Source organism: Alosa alosa, chromosome 19 (assembly GCF_017589495.1).
Source record: "Alosa alosa isolate M-15738 ecotype Scorff River chromosome 19, AALO_Geno_1.1, whole genome shotgun sequence".
Lineage (NCBI taxonomy): Eukaryota > Metazoa > Chordata > Actinopteri > Clupeiformes > Clupeidae > Alosa > Alosa alosa.
The window spans coordinates 27,559,286-27,566,021 of NC_063207.1; positions in this window are offsets into that span (position 1 = coordinate 27,559,286).

A 6,736-nucleotide genomic window follows, 5' to 3' on the forward strand; every position below is an offset into this window, starting at 1 on the left:
AGTAAGTAAAATTTTGAATTTGTGCTTCTTTTCTGAAATACATTAGTACAAGGTTTTGATTTTTAGATAATTTATTCCAAGATGTTGATCATTTAACACTCAATATACATGATTAAACTACTGGCTACTGAGTTCAACTAGGGGTATTGGATGTTACTGTTTAAAAAGCTTTATTAGTAATCCTTTATACATTTGACAATCTTAACTTTTTAAAGCTTGAAATTCTGAACAAATACTGTAACTCCTTGATTTGTTAGTGACATTGACTATATAGTACAAATGGGTGCCAGACGTAAAATGAGCTGGCCCGCATTTGGCCCAATTAAGGGCCGCAATCGCCACTATCGAATACTCATCTGGCCCAGATCATTATGCTAAAGTGCACATTTGGCCCAAATAAGGGCCGCAATCGCCACTATCAAACACTCATCTGGTCCGGATCTGGCCCAGATCATTATGATAAAGTGCACATTTGGCCCAAATAAGGGCCGCAATCGCCACTAACGAACACTTATCTGGCCCAGATCATGACGATAATTTGCACATTTGGCCCAGATCCGCCAAATAAAAAACACATCCGGTTCAGAGCCGTCCCAGAGCTGGGCCGGATCATGAAAACAGATGCGAACGGTATTGGCCCGTTATAAAAAAGACACCGGCCCGGGTCCGTTTTGCGGATCCGGCCCAGATCTGAAGGTGGATCTGGGCCGGATCCGGGCCAAATACATTTTGCTATCTGGGGCTTTTTCTTGTTAGCTGTAAAACAGAGGCCAAGTGAAGGCTATAAGCATACTAGGCCTACATGTTTTCATAATTAAGAAATATTAATGCAAGCTATAACTAGGCTATATAAACCTAGTATTATGAATAATGTGTTTGTGTTTCATTTTCACCTGCTGCCATGTGCGTTTGCAATGGTGTTGCATCTGAAATGTTCACAGGATTAGGCATACACTAAATCAGTCAATGGGGGCTACTTAAACATTCAATTATCCTATTACTGTAATCTATATGCCCACTTCTAAATTGTGTTGCATCTGTAGGCATTTCCATGAACTCAAAATAGGCAATTTAATTATTTCAACTCATTTCAGACATTCCGCAAGCTATTAATCCTCCGTAACACATATTTGAAGAACATGTGGAAATAAATCTTTACTAGAACAACTTAACAAAGTAACCCTGGGTTACATCTGGGTAGGTTAAGCTCCCTTCGTAGTAGAGGCCCCAGTACCTGCTCCTGACTCGGAAAGGGTTGGCAGTGACGCATATAGCCTACTAACCATAGACATACTATACATAGACGCCGCATTGGCTGCTGGAAACAAGAAATGCGGCCGCCATCTTGGACCGGTCATACTCCTCATTGCGTTGCAGCGGAAGACACAAGATGACAGCACTGTGCAGCATGTTCCTTCTCAAATTGGCGGACCATACTCGGGGGATTTACTTTTCACAAGTAAGATTTAACATAACCGTACTATTGGTTGTATTTTGTGAATAGAATATTACCAGAGAGCTGAGAAGGAGCAATCTTTGATATTACTGTATGAAAATCGTAGCCATCTAGCTAGGCTATGTTTACTTTCGGTGTTCACCGGCTATGAACTGAGACTTGATAAGTCATATTCCATAACACTGACTTAGATTACAACTGACACAAGAAGGCTATTGTAGAAATAAATCATACTAGATTTGGCCGGCGAATTTTACACAAGTGGCACAGACTAGCCTATTGGGCAATCGCTAGCTGCTACTTGTAGCATAAGTGTGTTGGTGGTAGCCTCACTATTTCCTGAATAAAGTAACTTTTCAATAGCTCAACTTCTTTATTTATCAAGTAGCTTAGCCAGACAAGCTACACTTTTTCTTTGTCATGTGAAATTAGCACAATTTAAAGTAGCTTCCTATGTAGTGAACTAGCCTACTGCTGTGTTTGTGTTAGGCTACTAATACATTTGACTGGGTGGTAGTTTTGTGTAGTGTTTTATTCATGGCAGAGTAACTGATAGTTTAGCTCACTAAAATTTCGAAGTAGCTTGCCCAACACTGTATTATTCACATGTCATTTACCCTGACAAGAATAAGATGCCTCTCAAATTCCTTTTCATTCATTTATTTATTATTTTGTATCTCTCCAGAACAACTGCCTTGTTCAAGAAGACTGTGAATGAACTGAGCGGTCTCCTCACACCCCTGGAACTGAGGAAGGTGCAGCTCTTCATTGCAGTACTGCAGGGCATCTGCTACACTGTGACTGAATGTTTGATTTATGAGCTCCACCTTCATCACCTGCATTCGCCACTCTGTGTCCCATTTTCCCCACCGCCTGGTTGACTCAGTCCTCTTTTTATGGAGTACCCAGTTTACTATGCCATCTTATTTGCCCACCTGCTGTCTGAAGCACTTTTGTTCTCAGCCAAAGTGTACCCAAGCAATTTTAGCAAGGTGGGAACATACAAAATGACATGTACCAGTTGTCGAAATCATAGAACCAACTGCATGACGGTAACTCTGTCTCACTGAGCCTGTGAAGACACTCCCTGATTCTTTACTGATTGCAATGAGGCGGGTTGATCTTAGCAGTTTCTAAAATGTTTCTTAATTCCTTTTTATTTAATCTCTTCATTGGGGCTGGAACCTTTCTGTGAACTGTAAATAACAGATGCTGTTGATGAACCCATTGACACTGTTCAAGTGACAAGTCACCTTTTTGTCTTGAATTGATGAACTGTTACACTTACTATGCCAAACCAATGTCTGTTTTTTAAGGATCAGAAACAAACCTACAAACTTGCACTTTACAATATTTATGGAACTTGTCTAACAAATGCTGTTGATTTTGAACCCAGTTACTCCATTTCCTTTATGCCACACCAATGTCTGTTCATCACTTTATTTTTGATGGCACTGAACTGAAAATGTTAATGGATTTTTTTCTGTAAATTGAACTCATTAAAACTTGTATCAAACCAGTTTTTGTCTATGCTGTCAAACGTGGATTATATTTCCCAGTTTTTACATTGGATGTCATCACTTTATAATATATCATATATCAGAATATTCTATTACTGTTAAGCCCACTATGAATATTAAAATATACACAACCATGTTTCCTGTATCATACAGCTTTTCTACTGGGAGGTTTACAACTTATTCTGAGTCAATTTACCCAAGTTTGTCACTAAACCAGATAGGCCTACTTGGAATACCCCTCAGATGTCTGAATGGCACTGATCTCACTTAAATGTTTATGGAACCTTTCTGTGGACTGTGAATAATGCTGTTGATGGAACTTTTCTGTCAACTGTGAACTATATTTAACTCATTAAACTTGTATCAAACTAGTTTTGTCTATGCTGTCAAACATGGATTATGTTCCCAGTTTTGATATCGGACGTCAGGTCACTTTATATCATATATCAGAATATTCTATTACTGTTAAACCCACTATGAATATTAAAATACGCTAAATCATGTGTCCTGTATCATAGCTACATGTATGACCTTTGCAGCAAAAAAAACCGCGTGAGAATCTGTTCGGTATTCAGTGAGATATGATTAATTAAGTGTGCTGACAGCTCATCTCACCGGCCAAACAGATTACACTGAGTGGAGTGGATGACTGGTCCAAGATGGCGGCTCCAAATCTCGTCAGGAGTAGCGGTCGATGCGGCGTCTATGTATATTATGTCAATGCTACTAACCAACCAGGGTCACCACTATGAAGGTATATTGGGTGCAAAAGTGGCGAGCACATTTAACTGCAGATTTTGCATGTGCACACTAAAGTCATAAATGTGTAACAGTAAAGTTGAAGTTGTACATATTTTTTATATCTTGTTAACACAAAATAGGGGCTACGGGTTCACAAATCCTTTTTACAGGTACACAAATCCTATCCTGTGAGTCACAACTTTCAAGAGTCATATACTCGACACTTTTACTCCAATCGTTGCAGCGCAGTTGGTGTGAAACACATTTGCACATCCGTGTTTCATAATCTGAGAACATGCACAACATTCGTGCATAAATGTGAACTAATGCATCCGAAGTTGTGCATCTGTGAAATAATTTCTCATTAATAAAATTATAAATATAATATATGTAACAAGTTATGTCTTTTACAACAAACTCACGGTTTTATGCGTTCACTAAACAAAGAATATGGAAATTAAACACCACTTTTCCATCAAAAAGCTTGTTGTAAAAGGCATAACTTGTTACATTTAAGAACTAGGTTCGCTAGCTCTGTGTGTTATGAGTCCCATAGAACAACACTGCCATCTACTGGATTAGAAAGGTAGGCTATTTGTGGATCTGGGTTAGACGCGCCCCTAGCGCGCCTAATTACATTTGCTGCCTGGGCTAGATCTGGGTGGCTCCTCTGCGCAAAGATTGTCTCAAAAACATGTGTGCTGATCCACAGATTGTCTCAAAAACATGTGTGCTGATCCACAAATGCGAAAAAGAAAACTGTGTATGCTGGTGATCCACAAATGCAAAATTAGATTTCACAAAAGGCAATTTTCAGTTTTACAAATGCCATTTAATTGACAAATACACATCTACAATTGTGAAAACGAATTTACAAGTTACAAATATAATTATTTCACGTGTGGATTTGTGCGACTTTAATGCAAAGAACGTCTCAAAAACACGTAGCTTTGGAAAACGAAGAATGCGTGCGCTGGTGATCCACAAATGCAGAATCACATTTCACAAATGAAATTTTCGGTTTTACAAATGGCATTTTATTAACAAATGCGCATCTATATTTGTAAAAATCAATATACGAGTTACAAACATGATTTTTTTTTTTATTTGTAGGTATCAAAACACACATGCAAATCAAGAAATATTTGTGGATCCCCCTCTGTGCATATGCAAATATTATTGAGACAAATTTAGTTCTATATCTGACTGACTTTACGCTTTGCAATGGCAAGAACTTCCTAATACTCCACCCTTCGCTTCCACATGGTGGCAGTGTAGGGGAAGATATTAGGGGCCCCAAATCTAAAGAAGCCATCAGTGTTTTTTCACTCAACAAATGCTGTTCTTTGTGATTAGAACAACTTTGTCTGTCTATCACGTTTCCCCTGTCATCTTCTGTCAATTGCCCATGTTATTTTGCCCATTGTAATCTTTTATTTTTATTGACCAGTCTTATTGGCCATTTTCTTTTCAACTCTGTGTAAAAGGCCATCATCCTGAAGCTTATGTTGATGACACTGGTGTTTTGCAGATATCATTTAATTAATCTACCAATTGAGTAGCCTACAGTGCCCTTCACATTTATTGGCACCCCTGGTGAAGATGAATACAAAGAGAGGGAAAAAGCATCTTTTGGCACTTTATGATTGTTTTCACTGTGAAACTATGAGGAAAACATCTATTTTGAAGGGATGTAAATGTATCCTTGTTGTCCTCATTGAAACTAATATAAAATGCTAAAAGAATTTTCTCTATACCTTGTTTTGCTTATCTTTACCAGTGGTGCCAATAAATGTACCGGTAGTCTATTGTGACAGATACTGGTTCCTCATTAACCGTTGTTTATTCAGGGGGGAATTGATTGAGCATTAAGCTCTTTTACTGCAAGGCCCTGAGTTTACAAACAAAGAGAATCAAAACAACTATGTGCTGGACAGAACAGCATGACTCGCCAGTGTACCCAAACCTAGCACAGACAGGCATGAACAAACAAATGAACAAATAGGCCTAATAAACAGTAAAAATAAAAATCCAGGTGCTGGACAGAGCGGCATGACTTTCCAGCATACCCGCAATCCAGCACACTTATTTGAAATAATTAGGCTATAACAAATAATAATAAAATGTTAAGTCATGCTATTTAATTGTGTAATTTAGGTAATATCAATCAAATTGCAGTTGTGTTGTTTTGATTGAGTACAGATATATCAAATAAGAATACCCAATACTGAAATTACTTGGAAAACAAAATAGAAAAAAAAGAAATGATTTATGAAAATTCATTAAAATGGTGGATATAGTGTTTTGGAACCAAACTTTTCATATAATATAATAATAAAAAAAATATATATAAAAAAAAGCAAAACAGACAATTCACAAAACATTTTACAAAATACACACACACACACACACAATTAAATTAAAAAAGGCTTAGTGACTCTCCTGGCAATTTAACAACTTAAGTTGCAACATTGTTCTTCAAACTAGACACTAACTGTGTTTTACTAACTGTATTTGTACTGTCAATGCTCTTACTGCAAAGCAAGGATAAATCTAGTGCTATTCTGCTTTGTCAGTATTTCATAATCCACCATGGGCACTTTGTTGGCTTGTCTGTGCCATGTTATTGTGGCAGTTAACCAAAAACCACAACAGTCCATTGTTTAAGACTGAAGAGGTGAAAATATGCATCATCACAGGGATTTTAGTTATCTAAGACAGAACGGAGTGGGGATACTGTAAGTCTTTAAAAAACAGGAAATCCCTATCAAAGATTGCTACGAGCGGATAGGGTGTATTTATCAGGATATCAGGATTTCCTATAAAATATTTCCCTAATGAGAGATTTGTTGCACCATACTCATTAAAGTATCAAGTTCAATGTTTTTAAGATGTCATGACACAATAATGTGAACCATAATTTATATTAAATGTATAGTACTTGTGGTCATCAGCCTACAGAATAATGCTTTTTCAGGACAGTGCTGTACCAAGTTTTCTCAAATGTTTTATTTGGGTT